This window comes from Saccostrea cucullata, unplaced genomic scaffold (genome assembly GCF_032062105.1).
Source record: "Saccostrea cucullata isolate Sc308-1 unplaced genomic scaffold, CSIRO_AGI_Scuc_v1 ctg11539, whole genome shotgun sequence".
Lineage (NCBI taxonomy): Eukaryota > Metazoa > Mollusca > Bivalvia > Ostreida > Ostreidae > Saccostrea > Saccostrea cuccullata.
Window position 1 is genome coordinate 1 of NW_026922640.1, and position 20038 is coordinate 20038.

The 20038-nt window shown below is 34.6% G+C and overlaps 1 long non-coding RNA gene across 1 annotated transcript; it reads right to left on the minus strand.

Moving 5' to 3' along the window:
* Positions 1-2859: 2859 nt before the first annotated feature.
* On the minus strand, positions 2860-3798 carry LOC134262126 (uncharacterized). The gene is made up of 3 exons (XR_009990952.1): positions 3727-3798; positions 3268-3553; positions 2860-2973 (listed from the first exon to the last, which is right to left on the minus strand). It is a non-coding gene; the product is annotated as an uncharacterized LOC134262126 (long non-coding RNA).
* Between the last annotated feature and the right edge of the window lie 16240 nt (positions 3799-20038).

The following is a 20038-nucleotide window of genomic DNA, read 5'->3' on the forward strand; positions in this document are numbered from 1 at the left end:
TACAAAACCCGGATGCTTCCACATAAGTTTCAACTTTTCTGGCCCAGTGGTTCTTGAGAAGAAGATTTTCAAAGATTTTTCCTATATATTTCTATATAAAACTTTGATTCCCCATTGTGGCCCCGCCCTTCCCCCGGGGGTCATTATTTTAACAATTTAGAATCTACACTACACCAGGATGCTTCCACATAAGTTTCAGCTTTTCTGGCCCAGTGGTTCTTGAGAAGAAAATTTTCAAAGATTTTTCCTATATATTTCTATATAAAACTTTGATTCCCTATAATGGCCCTGCCCTTCCCCCGGGGGTCATGATTCCTACAATTTAGAATTTACACTAACCCAGAATGCTTCCACATAAGTTTCACTTTTTCTGGCCCAGTGGTTCTTGAGAAGAAAATTTTCAAAGATTTTTCCTATATATTCTATATAAAACTTTGATTCCCCATTGTGGCCCCCCTTTCCCCCGGGGGTCATTTTTTGAACAATTTAGAATCTACATTTACCACCAGGGACGCTTCCACATAAGTTTCAGCTTTTCTGGGTCAGTGGTTCTTGAGAAGAAGATTTTCAAAGATTTTCCCGTGACATCTTGATGTAAAACTTTGATTCCCCATTGTGGCCCCGCCCTTCCCCTGGGGGTCATCCAACAATTTAGAACTGACACTTCACCAGGATGCTTCCACATAAGTTTAAGCTTTTCTTGGCCCAGTGGTTCTTGAGAAAGAAGATTAATTTTAAAGATTTTTCCTATATATTTCTATATAAAACTTTGATTTCCCATTGTGGCCCCACCCTCCCCAGGGTTATTATTTGAACAATTTAGAATCTACATTATGGGCCAGGATGCTTCCACATAAGTTTCAGCTTTTGGCCCAGTGGTTCTTAGAAAGAAGATTTTCAAAGATTTTTCCTATATATTTCTATATAAAACTTTGATTCCCCATTGTGGCCCCGCCCTTCCCCCGGGGTAATTATTTTAACAATTTAGAATCTACATTATGCCACATGTTTCACATACCTTCAGCTTTTCTGGTCAGTGGTTCTTGAGAAGAAGATTTTCAAAGATTTTCCCTATATATTTCTATGATAAAACTTTGATTCCCCATTGTGGCCCCGCCCAACCCCAGGGGGTCATGATTTGAACAATTTAAAATCTACACTACACCGGGATGCTTCCACATAAGTTTCAGCTTTTCTGGCCCAGTGGTTCTAGAAAGAGATTTTCAAAGAATTTTCCTTTATATTTCTATATGTAAATCTTTGATTCCATTGTGGCCCCTCCCCGGGGTCATGATTTTAACAATTTAGAATCTACACTACACTACACTATCTACACGATGCTTCCACATAAGTTTCAGCTCTCTGGCCCAGTGGTTTTTGAGCAGAAGATTTTCAAAGAATTTTCCTACATATTTCTATATAAAACTTTGATTCCCCATTGTGGCCCCGCCCTTCCCCCGGGGGTCATTATTTGAACAATTTAGAATCTACATTATACTAGGATGCTTCCACATAAGTTTCAGCTTTTCTGGCTCAGTGGTTCTTGAGAAGAAGATTTTCAAGATTTTCCCTATATATTTCTATATAAAACTTTGATTCCCCATTGTGGCCCCGCCCTTCCCCCGGGGGTCATTATTTTAACAATTTAGAATCTACATTATACCAGGATGCTTCCACATAAATTTCAGCTTTTCTGGCTCAGTGGTTCTTGAGAAGAAGATTTTCAAAGATTTTTCCTATATATTTCTATGTAAAACTTTGATTCCCCATTGTGGCCCCGCCCTTCCCCCTTGGGGGTCATGATTTGAACAATTTAAAATCTACACTACACCAGGATGCTTCCACATAAGTTTCACTTTTTCTGGCCCAGTGGTTCTTGAGAAGAAGATTTTCAAAGATTTTCCCTATATATTTACATATAAAACTTTGATTCCCCATTGGCCCCGCCCTTCCCCCGGGGGTCATTATTTGAACAATTTAGAATCTACATTATACCAGGATGCTTCCACATAAGTTTTAGCTTTTCTGGCCCAGTGGTTCTTGAGAAGAAGATTTTCAAAGATTTTTCCTATATATTTCTATATAAAACTTTGATTCCCCATTGTGGCCCCGCCCTTCCCCTGGGGGTCATAATTTGAACAATTTAGAATCTACATTATACCAGGATGCTTCCACATAAGTTTTCAGCTTTTCTGGCCAGTGGTTCTTGAGAAGAAGATTTTCAAAGAATTTTCCTTTATATTTCTATATATATCTTTGATTCCCCATTGTGGCCCCGCCCTCCCCCCGGGGGTCATGATTTGAACAATTTAGAATCTACACTACACCAGGATGCTTCCACATAAGTTTCAGCTTTTCTGGCCCAGTGGTTCTTGAGAAGAAGATTTTCAAAGATTTTCCCTATATATTTCTATATAAAACTTTGATTCCCCATTGTGGCCCCTTCCCCCGGGGGTCATGATTTGAACAATTTAGAATCTACACTTCCCCAGGATGCTTCCACATAAGTTTCAGCTTTACTGGCCCAGTGGTTCTTGAGAAGAAGATTTTTTAATGACCCAACCCTATTTTTGTCTTTTCTTGATTATCTCCCCTTGCCAGGGGATATGTCCCTTCATTTTAACAATTTAAATTCCCCTTCACCCAAGGATGCTTTGTACCAAGTTTGGTCAAAATTGGCCCATTGGTTCTTGAGAAGAAGTCGAAAATGTGAAAAGTTTACAGACGGACAGACAGACGGACAAACAGACAGACGGACAGACAGACAGACAGACGGACGGACGACGGACAAAATGTGATCAGAAAAGCTCACTTGAGCCTTCGGCTCAGGTGAGCTAAAAATATTAATATACATAATGTAATTACCAGCTCCCAGTTTTGAGTTTATATCCTGAACTCCATCTTGACGTCTCTTTTCAGTTGGAATTTTATTAAATTTTTGGCAAGCAAGACACTTGATGTGAAGCATACTGCCTACTCATAATAAGAAGAAAATAAGTATTTCGACAAATTAATGTATTTTAATGTAGCTGCAGATCTGTAGCTCTCCGAAAAATATATGATATTTATTGCGCACAAAAAACACAGTGAAATGATGGAGAAGCGAGCACATGCACTTTTTGTGTGCAATAAATATACAGTTTTTTCAATGGGTGGCATTGTAGCTCTCCGGTCTATCAATATATATTTTTCAGACAGCTTCAGATCTGCAGCTAATTTTAATGTCATGATATTGAAAATGTCACTCTTTATTTTATTTCACATTACCTAATCCATATCTGCTTTCTCCAATACATGATGAAAGTTGCAATATCTCTCCACACATGATGCACCCTTTCTTCAGTTGATTGCCCAACACTTGCAACTCCACTATGTGTCTGCCAAAAAGATGTATTCCTGGGTTATTCATCGGCATTGTCATCCAATAAATCACTTTCATTGTCAGATTCGAAGGCAGATGTTGTATCAGAATCAGATTCAGACTCAGAGAGTGTCTCTCTATCAGATGGATAATCACCCATGCCTCTCATTTGTGAACAGGCTGTAGCACTACCTGTTAAATAATTGAAGTAGCTATATAATATTATTGCACTTATAAGCATGCTAAACATAACTTTTATATATGTCGCATTAATATGTGTGCATCTCGGTTTTATCAACGATTTCGTCTTTGTTCGTGATCTCCAACATTGCAATACATTGGAAAATATAACATAAATTGTATACCTGACGTATATGCATGATCTAGATGAATATTACCATGCTGTACTTCTTCGTCGTGTCTTGGCTCCGCAAAAAACTTTCCATTTTCGTCGTGGATTTGCAACATTTTTCTGTGCTTACACCTTCAAGTCGGTCCCCTTTGTTTGCACATTTTTCATCTACATCGTTTTAAAGCTTTTTTCAGCTCGATTATACGCCTTTCTTCAAACATTGTTGAGATTATGATCTTCTTAAGAGTTTTTCTTATCTCCATATAAGAGTAATTTTAAACCGTGTCTGTACAAATTTTGACTCTTAAAAAAGGCACTCAACCAAATCAAAACAATACTTCGAACAAAAGTACGTCATAGTACATGAACGTATCCCATTCTACCTTAGCCTTGGGTGACATTGTAGTCATATCCTGGTGCTGTCCTTATTGTTTTCTCCCTGACCTCTTTTTGAATTTTATGGCATCTTTTTCTAAAAACATTCAATCCCATTATTTCAGATACTGAGAGGTTTAGAATCACCAAATCTTGTAAGTTGATGCATCTTCAGGCCTTAAAACATATTTATGAAAAAGTAGGTCACTGTGACCTACTTTTTGTATTTTCAGGCATTTGCTTTCAAATTGTTTAAAGTGCATATTTTGAATACTTTCAGACCTATGATCATCAAACTTTGTCAGTTGATGCATCTTGCACTTTCTGGAAAATGTCAACCAAAAGTAGGTCAAGGTGACCTACTTTTGACATTTTATGGCTATATTTAAGTATCTTAGGTACTTTTTGGCTTAGAATCATCAAACTTTGTCAGTTGATACAATTTGGATTTTCAGAACATGTCATTTAAAAAAGTAGGTCACTGTGACCTAGTTTTGACATTTTATGGCTATATTTAAATTTAGGTTCTTTTTGGCTTAGAATCATCAAATTTTTTCAGTTGATGCAACTTGGGTTTTCGGAACATGTCGACCAAAAAGTAGGTCACTGTGACCTACTTTTGACATTTTATGGCTTTATTTAGGTATCTTAGGTACTTTTTGGCTTAGAATTGTCAAACTTTGTCAGTTGATGCAACTTGGGTTTTTCTGGGAATTGTTACCAAAAAGTAGGTCACTGTGACCCTTTTTGAATTTTATAGCTATATTTAAGTATCCCTGGTGCTAATTGGCCTAGAATTGTCAAATGTTGTCAGTTGAGGTATCTTGGGTTTTTTGGAGAATGTGGACTAAAAAGTAGGTCGAAATGACCTACTTTTGATTATCTCAGGTACTTGTTGGATTAGAGAATCATCAAACATTGTCAGTTGATGCATCCTGGGTCCTCGGAAAATGTTGACCTAAAAGTAGGTCATGGTGACCTTTTTGACATTTTATGGCTTTATATAGGTATCTTAGGTACTTTTTGGCTTAGAATTATCAAACTTTGTCAGTTGATCCAACTTGGGTTTTCTGAAGAATGTCTACCAAAAAGTAGGTCACTGTACCTAGTTTTGACATTTTATGGCTATATTTAAGAATTTTAGGTACTTTTCAGCTTAGAATCATCAAACATTGTCAGTTGATGCACTTGGAATCCTTGGAAAATTTCTACCAAAAAGTAGGTTACGGTGACCTATTTTTGACATTTTTATGGCTATATTTAAGTATCTCTGGTACTTATTGGCTTAGAATCATCAAACTGATAGTTGATGCATCTTTGGGTTTTGGAGAATGTCAACCATAAGAAGGTCACAGTGACTACTTTTGAATATATGAGGTGCTTATTGGCTTAGAAATATCAGTCAATTAATGTATCTTGAGTCCTCAGAAAGTTTTAATCAAAAAGGTGGTCACCATGACCTTCTTATGGTATTTTATAGCTATACTGCTTTCAGAAATATCTTCATTCCTAACTGGCTAAGAATCATCAAACTTTGTCAGTTCATGCATCTTAGGATACTTAGAGTTAGAGGCTTCAAATAGAAATGATAGACTGTACAATTTATCAGAAGAGTGATTCAAGGCCCTTGGGCCTCTTGTTTAAAATTACAGCAGGCAGATGGTTTTTCTGCAACTCTGCAAAGAAGTTGAAAGAACAGCAGGTCTATGATAGATCAAGTCAGGTTTAAAGCATCTCTTGTTTACATTTCATCTTGTAGGTATGATATCTTTAACTGGCAACCATCATTTGGTTAAGAAAATTTTATACATTTTACCGGTAGTTTTAAAATGTCATCACTTTTGTATATCTTCATATGAAGCTCTCCTTTGAAAGGAGATCAATCTAGTCTAAATATGGCAACAACCATGCAGCCCTCTAAAGGCTTTGGAGGAATTGTGGTCTAGGAGCTTTTGCTGATAGGATGATATGAAGCATTCTACCTGATGATTTAGTGCATGAAAACAATTTCCTTGAAGATAATATAAGTCTATATTTATATGATAAAAGAAAACTTCAAAAAACAAAATAAAAAGAAATGATAGATGTAGTAAGAATGAAGGGTTTATTATGAAAAGTTTATCATGATCCTGAACTTGAATTAGAATCATTTGTCTATAGACAAGAACCATGATACAGAAGCATAAGGTTATACATCTGATTCTTGCAGTTATTTTATTGTGGCTGATTGCTCAAGATGAGTTTGCTGATAATTACACATGTATGGTTATATGTATTGGTTGCTCTGCATATACTAAGGGGCTAAATGTTTGTGTGATGTTACGTTTAAAACCACGTGCTGTTGCCTGTCCAGAACATGTTCTTATAAAAGGGAAGCTTCTATGTTAGCAGCTTTTGCCTGGGTAACAGTTTGCCATTTCATGAATTCCACTAAGAAATCAAACATGCAAACTATATGTGGTCATTTAGCAAAATGTATTTAGTGTGTGGTGCTTATTCATAAATATGCCAACTACTCAGTACTCTTTGATCAGGTGATAGCCCTGAATTTTGAATATATTTAACTTATCTTGTTTATATGTACAGTATTTGAATTTGATCTTTATTTTTTTTATAAGCAGTAACTTACAAGCTGAACACATCAATCCATTTCAGGTATTATTTCTATACCCTATTATCACCCTTTCTTTTTTCCCTCAGCTCACAAGTTCCCACCCTCCCCCTCCTCCTCCTCCTCAAAATAACAGTTATATTGTTGATTCTAATGTATAGACACAATTCTTTTTATGCCCATGGCTAGGAAGATCCTTGGGGTATATTGTTTTTTTTCCTGTCTGTCTGTTTCTCTGTCTGTATACAACTTACACCTAGCCCATAAGCTGTCATAGGGGTCATCAGAGTTTCACAAATACATCATGTTCTGTTATTATAAATATTTACACTTTTCACTGAGTTTGACATTAATGTTATTCAGACTGGAATTCTTTTTATTCAGACTACTAAAATTTATTGTTTATCATGTTAATTCAATTAAAATTCTAAGTAAAAATATGAATAAGTTTATATGAGCATGTTGACGTGTCTGATTCCATTTTTTCTGGATACCTGAATGTATTTATAGCTGTCGTGGGTCTTGGTCGGTAGGTAGGCTATCTCAGTCATTCATTGTTCAACATATTTGACAGCCATACTTTTGCAAGAATCACTGACTTTAACAGTTAAGTGTTTACTTTGACATTTAACCCTCTTTCAGGTACGGATGTACAGAATTGATAATAGATAAGAAAACTTTTCTAGTGGTCATAGGGATGGTGTAAGAGGCACTTATCTGAGTTAAAGCTGACATGAACTCTTAAAAAGGCACCATTTTTCATCTTTGTACGACTTACTACATTCCTGTACGCCTTTGTCCGCCCTATTTCTTCAATTCCGCCATATTTAATCGAAAAATTTTGGCCACCTGTACCTGCTATATATAGCCTTTTACAATTGTTTCACTTGAGTGATTTTCTAGCCAGGCTGTCGAAATGTACACATCTCCGATAGCATAATTGTCATAAATCCATAAACTGACCAAATACATGTTTTAAAAGTTAAAATGCAACAAAAATTAGAACTATACTGAGAAGTAAATTATTTTTGAATGCATTTGCAGCAATTTGAAAAAATAACACGGAAAACAGCAGGAACCGTTTAGATATGCACACATGCAGGTCGAGAATACGCATCGAACGCAGTCATAAAGATATTTACCTGAATATTGCTATTGTTACAGGGATGCGCACATGTAGAAAGAAATATCCTATTTTACTTTTATTGAAATATGCATCTCAGAAGTTATGTAATCCTTTGCTAACTGAACAGTAAAAAATTGTCACCACATAGCACTTGGACACACGTGGTCCACGACGCTCAGTCTTTTTGGTCAGGGGAAATCTAAAAAGGTGGAAAGCTTACTGGAAATTTGGCTGATTGAAAAAAAAAATGCAAATATATATTTTTTTTCAAAAATAAATATTCTCTCTTGTCTGTATATGTAAATGTAAAAAAAATATAAACATGGCTTAACTACATTAAATTTATTTTATAGCATGCAACATTACGAATCATATGCATTCATCCTTTGACGAGATTCTCCCGTGAAAGGGGGGGGGGGTAATAAAAAAAAATGCATAACGCTCTCTGAGAAAGATAGGATTTTATTACGATCAAATATTTCTATTATACTGTTTATTGGCTTTATTTTTTTTAAGTATAGACCTAATATAACTTGATTTAAGTTTATTTTATAATTTCATCTACAATAAACTAGTTTGATTCTGTGGTATATGAATGATAAAAATAGAATTCATTTTTTGGCGGATCTAGAGGTGGGGTGGGGTTCCGGGAAATTGGAACCCCCTTCATTTGTACACACATACAGAGAGAGAGAGAAGAGAGAGAGAGAGAGAATCTATAATATATATATTTATACAGTGTTATAAGTCTAATAATTTGAAGAAATAAAAAATCTCGTCCTTTCTGTTCCTGACTTGGTAAATTTTGCGGATTTGGCTCTTCCGTAACACTTTTAATTATTTTTCAATCATATATTTGAATCTCTTCAACATTTTACAAAAGTATACAGAGACCACAAACATATATAGGTGATTTTATACATAACAGTAGATCTATAAAGCATGCGTGAATAAGAAACTAAACAAAAAAATTGTACCTTGTTATAAATGTGAAGTATGGGAATTTAGGCCGGGGGCATATTTTATTTTATATTAATATGTATTAATAAAACTCATCTCCGAGTTCTTTTAAATTACAATGGGGACAAATTCTATTTTGTCTTGGTAACCCTGGCTAAGGGCTCCGACCACCCACAAGTAACATGCAAGGAAGATTCCAGCGAACTTTAGCTTTACCATTTTTGGACCATCTTCAGAAGTAACTAACTTTTAGAAGTATGCATGAAATATTGCGATTCAGTGAAGATCAAGGTTTAAAATGTTCCAGTAGTATGCAGATGGAGGGGGGTTCACTTTTTCTTAGGATAATCTTTTGCTGCAGTTTCAAATAATATTTTGATTTGGAAGCTCCCTTCACATTTTTTGTTGCCGGAAAATACGCAGATTCAAGCATTTAAAAGTAATGTACCGAACAGAAAGGTTACAGGAAGCCGCCTACCAAAAAAGAATTTTAGAGTGTGGTGCATAGGGTTTTTTTTTTGTGTTTGTTTTGTTTTGTTTTGTTTTTTTTGCTTGTCAACTGATATTGATTAATCAGTTGTTAAAATACATGTACCAATTTTGGTTTAAATATGACGTTAAATAAAAAAGTTATGACAAAAGTCTACGAACTTTTTGAATGACCCTCGTACTATGACCAAACAACTACTCTTCAATGTGCTTACTCGTATTATAAATTAATCCCCACATACAACTGATAGAAATTGATTTAACTATAAAATTAAAATCAATACAGGCTACTGACAGGTTATTTGATGTTACAGTAATTTTAACAACCTTTTATAAATTCAGCATGTCATCATTTTTATGGTCGTTATAATGGCCTTGTAAGTAAATGTGTTAATCTATTCTTTCATCATATTTTGGCTGACTTCAGTCCAACTTCCTTATTTTGGACTTCTGTGCAAGAACCATTGCAAAATTCAACCAAACTCGTCAAAGTATCATTGGGTAAAGCAATGGAAGGGTATCCAAGTTTATTCAAATAAAATGCCATGCTTTTTTGAATGGGGAGAACTCACAAATGAGTGGAAAATGCAGACAACTAATTTGTACATGACAAATGAGATCATTTCAAATTTACCATTGTAAACATTCCTTATTTCTTTAGCAAGATCTCGATCTCACTTGTATTTAGTGTTTATTTCTACAGACATGCACAATATTAAAACTCAAGAACATGCTTCAGATATAAATTTTTAAAGTTAAGCTGGTTTCATTAAAAAAAATGATATTAAAGGGAGTTCAACAACTTCGCCCCTTAAATTCAGCATCATGCAATTTCTATGGTGGTGATAATAACCTTGTTAGTAAATGTTACCTATACCTCAATCCTATTTTGGCTAACTTGTTTCTTTTCAAGGGTAACTAAATTTTCTACAAATTGTTCCATCAAGCTAATATGTAAAGGGGGAGGGGGGGGGGTTCAGTTGACAGGGGATGCTTACTCTTGGCATCTGATCCCAATCTATTTTTTTCAGGTGTTCATGTTTATGGTCTCTTGAAAGATGTGTATTGTGTAATTTTTTTTAGCTTGAACTGACAATCAGTGTTTGTTTAATCCTCATCTTTTTGTATTGATGATTATATACAACATTATCGAAATCTAATAAAATGCCTTTTAAATTTGTCGAAGCATTTTCAAGAAATCACATGGCTAAAGTAGTACTGTAATAGATACTTGATTTTACAAGAAATAGGTACTTGATCTTGTTCTGTTGATTTATGAAGTACATGTATCATCTTAAACATCTTTAAATTGATCAGGTTTCAGATTATATTAAAGTTAAAAGAATCAAGGATTGAGCATTTGACAGTAATGCAGATATATTAAAAATAGTTGCACAGTAAGCTTAAAAGTATGCAGTTGTAAGTGGTGTAGTATCTAATTGAAGGAAAATGTATATTGCAATTTGCTATATGTTATTTTAAAAGGTGGTAAACAGATACAACCGTAATCCGTGATTCCTCTGACTCTAAGCCCTGCTTTTTATATTGTTATATTGTGACATGTGCATGGAAGAGTCAAAGCAGAGGCCATATTGAAAAGTGGGAATTCAACGACACCATCTGATGTTGCAATTCTGGCATTATTCTGCCTACCTTTACTACTTTTTTTTGAGGATCTAAGTCTAAGCAAGAAATCTGTAAAGGGATGATTCTTTTACAACTTAACAAACATTTAAAGGATGCTATATCTATTTAAAAGGCCCTATCGTTGAAAAATGAAGCATCAAACGAGAAGGTGACCTAATTCAAGTAATGTTGCATTTGTTGGAACAGACCCAATATAAAAAGCAGGGGATAGAGTCAGAGTAATCTCGGATTAATACTGTTACAGGTCTAATAAGAATCAAGACGCTGTCAGGGTTCACTATAGTTTATTAGAATGATCGATGATCGAGCCCTAAAATTGTAAACATAAATATAAATACATGTAAATCTGCAAAGCAAATAATTACAAGCATAAACAAACATACATCACATGAAATATGATGGTATATGACAAAATGTTCATTATTATACTTTCCCTCATGATAAATATATACAATACTGCACTCTGAATAAAGGGCAATAACTCTTACTTCCAACTGAACAGATTCATAGGACTTTACAGATAAAACATAAAAATAGAAGTAAAAAATAGATTTTGATAATTAAGCTTGCTAAATCAAAAGTATTTGTCAAACATACTTTATAGCCAGTAGCTTCATTAACCAATTCAAAATAATAAAAATATCTAAAATAACAAATACATGTTCTTACCAAAGACAAACAATGTGTCTGGAGGCTTGTAAATATACTGATCAATGCAAAATTGACAAAAAATGGGAAACCAGCACCTGCTGCTGCTGCTATCAGGACCAAGGTCTGGGCAGAATGTGAGAAGCAAGAATTGCATGACAATCTACCACCTGACTGACCGGTAAAGCTTAATACACAATGACCTAACTGACCTAACCAATAGCAGAAAAGGGCAAGGTCTCAATTACCATAATAATGCATCATATGACACTACCAAACTGGACAAAACACTACACACAACTCAAATCACAACACAAGCACATGGCCAGGTAAATATTGAAATCACATTAAATTATATAACCAAACACATTTAACATTTTAACAAATTTTATTAAATGAGACCTTACTACTGTAACGGGAGAGCAGAAAATGCAGCGGACCAGACCGGGATTCGAACCCGGGCCCCCTGAAACTCCGGTCAGGTGCTCTACCAACTGAGCTATCTGGCCACCGGCGATTGAACCCAGCTGACCGCCACATTCCTCCCTCCTTAAAGGTCTTTGGCCCTCCAAAGACCCCAACCCAGGCTCATCCCTGGCAGGTCTTTCACCTGTCCATTCCAGGGCATGGCACGGCACCAAATGTAACGAGAGAGGAAAAATTGCAGCGGACCAGACTGGGATTTGAACCCGGGCCCCCTGAAACTCCGGTCAGGTGCTCTACCAACTGAGCTATCTGGCCACCGGCGATCAAACCCGGCTGACCGCCACACTACAATACAAGGTTCATAGAACTTGCTTAATGAAAAAATGTAAGCAACGAGTATAAAAGGTGTTAACATCAACTTGAAAATAGAACGTCAATTTCTGACCTTTTAATGCATAAATCAGATGATGAGGTTCATTTTCAATTTTTGTAACAAGTACTACCTTTATATTAGTTCATTTAATTATGAGTGATTGTGATATTATTTGCTTGTTCATATCTTTTAGTAATTGTTTTTACAGGCATTGCCAACCACAGATATGAAAATCACCTACGTAATGCCATCAGACATATCCATGCTATGAGACTAAGAATTCGTATAGGTGACGATGGACTTCCAATCGACTTTTCCTTGAAAGAACTGCAGAACTTTTTGAGAAATGATAGTGACTATGCCCTGAATGATATCAAAGCTGCTGTGGATACGTGTTACAGTGAAGGTAATTTCAACATACCAGAACTACAGAGTACATGTAGCTTATACATTTTTAGCTCACCTCAACGAAGTTGGTAGAGCTTATGTAATACCCTCGGCGTCGGTGTCGGCGTCCCGGGTTAAGGTTAAGTTTTTTGGAGCAGTTTTCTTTTTAAGTACCTCTGTGTCCTATATTGATTAGACATGCATGGAAAATGTTTCTAGTGTGTTTCATTGTACCAGTCAAAGTTTCAGATGCTGCAATTTCAGCAAAGGAATGACCAAGTTAATGTTTTTGGAGCCGGTTTCATTTCAAAGATACTATGAGCCCTTTAATGACCAAACTTGCTTGGATAGTACATCTTAGGATGCATACTACTGAGACTTGCTTCGGATGCTGAATGTGACCTACATTTTCCGGTTGAGTGAACAGGTTCAAGTTTTTGGTGCAGGTTTCATTTCAAAGATACTATGAGCCCTTTAATGACCAAACTTGCAAGGGTGGTATATCTTAGGATGCACACTACTAGACTTGCTTCGGATGCTGAATGTGACCTACATTTTCCAGTTGAGTGAACAGGTTAAAGTTTTTGGTGCACGATTCATTTCAAAGATATTATGAGCCCTTTAATGACCATACTTGCATGGATGGTACATCTTAGGATGCACACTACTAGCCGTTGCTTCGGATGCTGAATGTGACCTACATTTTCCGGTTGAATGAACAGGTTAAAGTTTTTTGGTGCAGTTTTCATTTCAAAGATACTATGAGCCCTTTAATGACCAAACTTGCATGGATAATACATTTTAGGATGCATATCATGAAACTTGCTTCAGATGCTGAATCTGACCTACATTTTCCGGTCGAGTGAAGAGGTTAAAAGTTTTTGGTACAGGTTTCATTTCAAAAGATACTATGATCCAGTATACACTTATTTCTTAATTTATAGTACCAATTCGATCTTGGGAAGTGTCAAAAAATTTAGTGATCTGAATTTAACACTTGTCTTCGTGAGTTGAAACATGAAAGTGTATAGTTATTAAAAATCGCAATTTGATTTACAGTATTTATGCTTTGTTTTGTTGGCCTCCTTCGAAATAAAAGCGGTTGGAGGGCAAATTTTTAATCAAGATATTCACGTGATGTTGAAAGCTATTTGGAAATGAAAAAGAATTTTTTTTAAAATAACAAAATCAATATAAGACAAATCAAATTTTGTTAACTATAAACATGTATAAACGTTTTAGGAAAATTTGTAAAAGGGGTTTAGAATCTTTGATTCAATTATTAGTTAAAATAAAACGGATGTAATTTTCATTTAAATGAAATTATTTTCTTTTTATTTTAGCAAGTTTTATCACATCTGATGATAAGCTTAATAATGACAATATTCCCTAAAATGCTACATTAATTGATTCTTTATTAACCTGCTCAGAGAAACGCACATTATTTAGAATATAAAAAGGTTAAATATTTCGCCATTACCTGATTACAAAGTGTTTGTTAAGTATCACGTAAATATCGCACATAGATATCATACAAAAATAAAAGTATATTCGGGGAAAATATGATTATATTATTTCAAATTATTGAATTTTATGAATTTTCTTATCTATATTTACGCTCTTTACAAAGGGTTGAATTGAAAATTCAAGTTATGATTTATCTATAGAGGACTCATGTAATTCATAACCCCTCCCCTTCCACCATTTAATCTGTTGATTATTTCAAACGCAGCCATATAGCATCGTTTTTTAAAGTGTGTGTGGGGGGGGGGGGCAGCCAGAGAATTTTTTTACTTAACTGAAAAGTTGACAAGGCAAAAAAAAGGGGAGAAAACTTGCACAAAGTCGAAAATCCTAGAGGGGGAGAGGAGGCGAACTTTTTTTCAATGCCAACTACTTTCAGTACCAATTATTACACTACATTTTCCTAACATCACTATTAGTGGGGGTGGGGGGCAATAAGCTTTTCACTGAACATTTACTATAGTTGAAGTAAGCTGCTCTCCCCCCCCCCCCCTCTGTTGCTACATGTCTGAAATGTTTAATTGTTTGTGAAAACTTTATCGTCAAATCTCACAAATTATACAAAGATCGCCCACCACCCTTAAAAGGTTTAATAATTAAGTTGCATATCACATTTGCTCTATAGAGCAATATACATTCTATGTTCATATAACGTAAATTGAATTTTCAGTACCATTAAAGCATAGATGCATACGTTATATGTCTAAGCAATTCCAATGGGAAAATTAGGTGCACAATTTTATACATGTTAATATTTGTATTTCTTGCAAAGCAACAAAAATGGAAATGGATTCAATTTCATTCAGTTTCTTACACCCAACACCCTCTGTTTTTACCCGATGTAGAACACCCCCCCCCCTGCATGCAACGCAGCGTCTATTTTCTGGAATTATATTTCCTACAAAAATGATTTTTTTTCCTTCAAAATGTTAACTTGGTATACAATTCAGGTGTATATAACCATTTTTTAAGTTGACGATACACTATCAGTTCCAACAAACAGCAAAATACAGACTTGAAGAAAGGTTTGTTTCAGATTTACGTTCCGAATGATAACGTGCATTACACTTGAAGCTATATATATGCAATATTAACCAATTGCTCAAAATGGAAAGATTCAATCATTAAACCATAATTCTACTTGTGAATAATATTATGTCAGTTCAATTTTCAAATCCACGGATGCACAAGATATTGAGTGAAAAATGTTCACCTTTGCATGTGCACTTCAATTTGCTTTTCTGCACTTTTTTACAGAAAAAAATGACATTTTAAGAAACAGTGTATATTTCTTCATGTTTTTTTAGTATTTACACTTAAAGATTCACTCGCAAATCTGTTCAAACAGCTTTGGAAATTAATACTTATTTACTTTAAAACATGGTAACGTAAATATGGGTAACGTAAATATCGGTAACGTAAATATCTTTCTGAGATTTATAACTTTTAATGCCATTGTTCAATTATTCCACTGTTAGGCATATTCTAGTGCTTGAGTGTAAGGCAATTTGACCCATAGGGAACAGTGTAGTTCTCTTACTTACCGGGTAATTTGTAATAAATCTAACACGTAAATATCGTTGAATTTTTTAACCATTGGACTTATAAAAAAGGGGGGGCTTTTGTTCATAAATACAGATAAAGAGTGTCCTTTTTACCATTCCATGCAATAGAAGAGGTGTTCATGATATTAAAAAGTTACAACTTAGTTATTGAGTCAGTTTATCAATCCTTCCAGTCCTTTTGAATTTCCAAATAGAAAAGATAATTGGCCACATTAAAGTTTAAGAATATATTAAAACTTTTAAAAAATTGTGACACGCAATGCTGAAGGGTGTGATATTCAGTAATATAACTCAAATGTAGGACAATCTTACTAAGAAAAAGATATGTAAATGATTTAAAACTTCTTTTTGGTTTAAAATAAAAATCATGATGATCGGCGACAGTAACGTAAATATCTATTTCTGCTATAAAAATGTGATTTTCTCCTAAGACAATCATTCAAGTACAACAAACAATCGTTGGATATTTAATCAACAACCAACAATGGTTCATATGACTGGCAGAAAATAAAATTTATTTGAAATATTATATTACTTAAAACGCGGTACATTATTTAAAGCGAATTGAGCTATAAATTGAGAATGCGTGTATAATGACCAAACTTGCTTGGATTAGATCTAGCATTTTTATATGACTACACTTGTTTTAGATTCTGAATCTGACCTAATTTTCTGGTTAGTGAAGAGATGAGTTTCTCTGTAATGTTTTCAATAACAGTATAATAAAAAAAAAAATCTAGAAATTTCAAGCTATGTCAAGAACTTCCCCGAATTTTACTTAATGATGTGTCAAATACAGTTATTTGTACTCTCTTCTCCACTAGCAAAAAGAAAAATAATCTGTATTAGATAATTGGTAGCCCCTCCTTCTTTTTCTACTTTGAAATAGAGTTTTGAAATTTTATCTTTTTAATATTTTTCTTTCTTCTGTGAAGAGGAAAAAAAGTTGTACTAAATGGTATGAAAATAATTTATTTTTATAATTTTTCCAGCCCCCCCCCCCCCTTAGAATCAAATGGTAGGTCATTCCCTTTCAGCCAAGTGGTTTTAGAAGAGGCTGGGCATCAAAAGGAAACATGTTTACTACATATATATTAAATATTTTTTGTAGGATACTTCCCTGATCCATTGGAATGTGAAAAGAAAATTGCAGAATGAAAGGTATAGGTGAGAATATTTTTCATATTTGATTAAAAAAAAACATTTTCTTTCAAAATATATTCGCATATGTTGATCTTTACATGCATTATGTAAACTCAGGTGACCTATTGCTCTCTGTTTTTGTCCGTTGTCTTGTGTCGTTCGTGAACATTTGAACATTTTCAGCTTCTTCTCTGAAACCACTGAAACCCAAATTTTTACCAATTTTGGCATATAGCATCTATGGGTAAAAAAACAAAAATTGTGAATTTCATGGTCTTTGCCCCCCTGGAGCCTGGGGGTGGGGCCAAAACCACTAAAATTAGTGCAATCTTTAAAAATCATCTTTACTCCTGGACATCAAGCAGTCAAACTGTTGGTATGATTGTAATCAGTATCAAGTCCTCTACCAAAATTATGAAATTCTTTGGGCCCCCGGGTCAGGGGTTCTAGTGCTAGGGCGGGGCTATAGATTAAAAGTGAAAATCATTATTTCTTTGAAATTTTTCTTTTCTGCTCCTGGGATTAAAAAAACTTACCAAGTGCTTAGTTGAGTTGAAAATGACTGCCTCTTCCAAAATCATGAATTTCATAGCCCCAGGGTCAGGGGTTCTAGTGCTAGGGCAGGGCTATATAGATTATATAGTGAAAAGGCATAAAGTCTTTGAAATTCTTCTTCTCTCCTCGTGGGCATTAAATAAACTAACCAAGTGCATATTTATGTTGAAGGCTGCCTATTCCAAAATTATGAATTTAATGGCCCCAGGGTCAGGGGTTCTAGTGGCAGGGTGGGGCTATATAGATTATATAATAAAAACTGAATTATTTCTTTGAATTTTCTTCTTCACTGCTCCTAGTATTAAATAAACTAACCAGGTACATGTTATGTTTAATAACTGCCTTTCCATAATTGTGGATTTCATGGCCCCTGGGTTGGGGTTCTGGTTTTAGGGTTGGGCTCTATTATTATATAGTGAAAAAGATAAATTTTTTAAAAACTTCTTTTCTGCACCTAGGTATTAAATCAATGAATATGTACATAGTTATGAGGAGGAAGGATGCCTCTTTGAGATTTTTGAATTTCAGGGCCCCTGGGTCAGGGCTTCTTGTCTTAGGGCATGGCTCTAATGTTTAAATAGTGAAAATGCATGGATTCCTTGAAAATCCTTTCCTTTGCTCCTGGGTATTATGCCAATGATCTTATTACATACCAATGACGAAGAAAGCCTTTCTTCCAAAATGGTTAATTTCCGGCAATCAAGGGTATGGAACATTCAGTTTCCTCACATTTTCATGTTCGTTGCTGAAAAGAAGGGCCCCTTGAGATAGTACCATCTCAATGATACATGTATATAGTAGGGATGTCAACAAATATTTGAATATTCAAATATTCATTCGATGCGTTGATATTTGAATACAAATTTATGATTCAAAAATTCATTTTTAAATGTAAAAGGATTTTAAAGAGAGAAAAATCTGGCAAGTTTTATTAGAAATCGAATCAAGTTTGTACAAAATTAAATGACTCTCCTCTTGGATTGCATATACTTTAAAGGTGTGAAGAGTGTATCTATTAAAGTAATTTATTCATTTGTTCACTGTAATTCATGTTAGTGGTATAATAGTGTCCAATACTTAAAGTCATCTTGTATTGTTGTAAGGACACAGTTTTACAGTAAACACATGGATCTCATGTTTATGTAAATATCATTTAAAAATCATTATCAGGAAATTAATTAGCAAAAAAAAGATTTCTTTGAATTTTTCTTCAGGAGATAATTGTTCTGCTTGGTATAAATTTGTAGAACTTATCAATGTAGACTTTAGTAAGACGACCAATTAATCTGGAACATACTAAAGAATCTTTTGAGATTTCAAAAAAAAAATCATTACGTTTTGGATGGATACACTTCAATGACATATATTTGATAATTAAAAGAATATAATGGTGGTGCAATTACCAAACTCTTTATAAGTTTTGATTCCAAAATAATGGCATAAAACCTATACTGCTTGACCGGAGAGTAAAGATATGAATTATATGTAACCGGTTCTTGTAGAAATTAAGATTAACAAGTCGGTACGGGGTTGGATTCGTTTATTCCATGGAGATGATGTTGTTGAATTATAAATGAAAATCAATGGAAATAAGTGGAATCAATGGAAATCAACCCAGTGTATGGAACTGAGTGATCTATCACTTGATCAGGATTTAGAATCAGTAAATTACATGATGACAGACAGTTTATGGGTGTTTAATTTACTCCAAAATTATCAGATTTTAAAATAGACACAAAACAGATCTCTGACAACACCCTTCTTAGAAAGTAGCTATGAATAGATTGAAACAAAGGTTTTCCCGCCTGAATGGACAACTCAGACCATACAATACAAACTGACCCGTGAATGGAAAGGATGAATATAGGCTACACCCTTATTTATAAATAGACTCTTCCATAAATCTTACCTTAACCCATAGTCTTTGGGTTAAACCATTATTATGTTCCCCAAACGAAGTTTGGGAACATATTGTTTTTACTTTTTCTGAATTTTTTATTTGTTCTCCGGTACTTTTTTGTCCGCGAGTGTTCTCGTAAACTACTCATCTGATCTAGGTGAAACCTTTTTAGGGTCACTAGGTATGTTATGTAGATGTGCGGAACGAAGGTCATTTTGCGCGCACGTGCGTGCATGTGCGCGCACGTGTAACACGTGAAATGACCAATATAATAGATTTAGCCGTAACTTTTTAAATATTGGATGAAATGCTTTGAAACTCATAATATAAGGATATAATAGTAGTATAGACATGATGACATGGTCAAAATAGCAAGATCTCACGCGAATGCAGGTGCCCTTCGCTGCGATTGGCTGAAACTAAAGTCTTAATATCTATTTTGTTTTCTGACAAAATCCTTTGAAATTTTGAACATAGTCTTACACTATGAAGATCTACAGCATGATATATAAGAATAATCATGAACGCACGCACATGCACGTGTGATGCAATCTGATTGGCTAAAACTTTAAATGCCTACAACTTTCTTTGTTCTC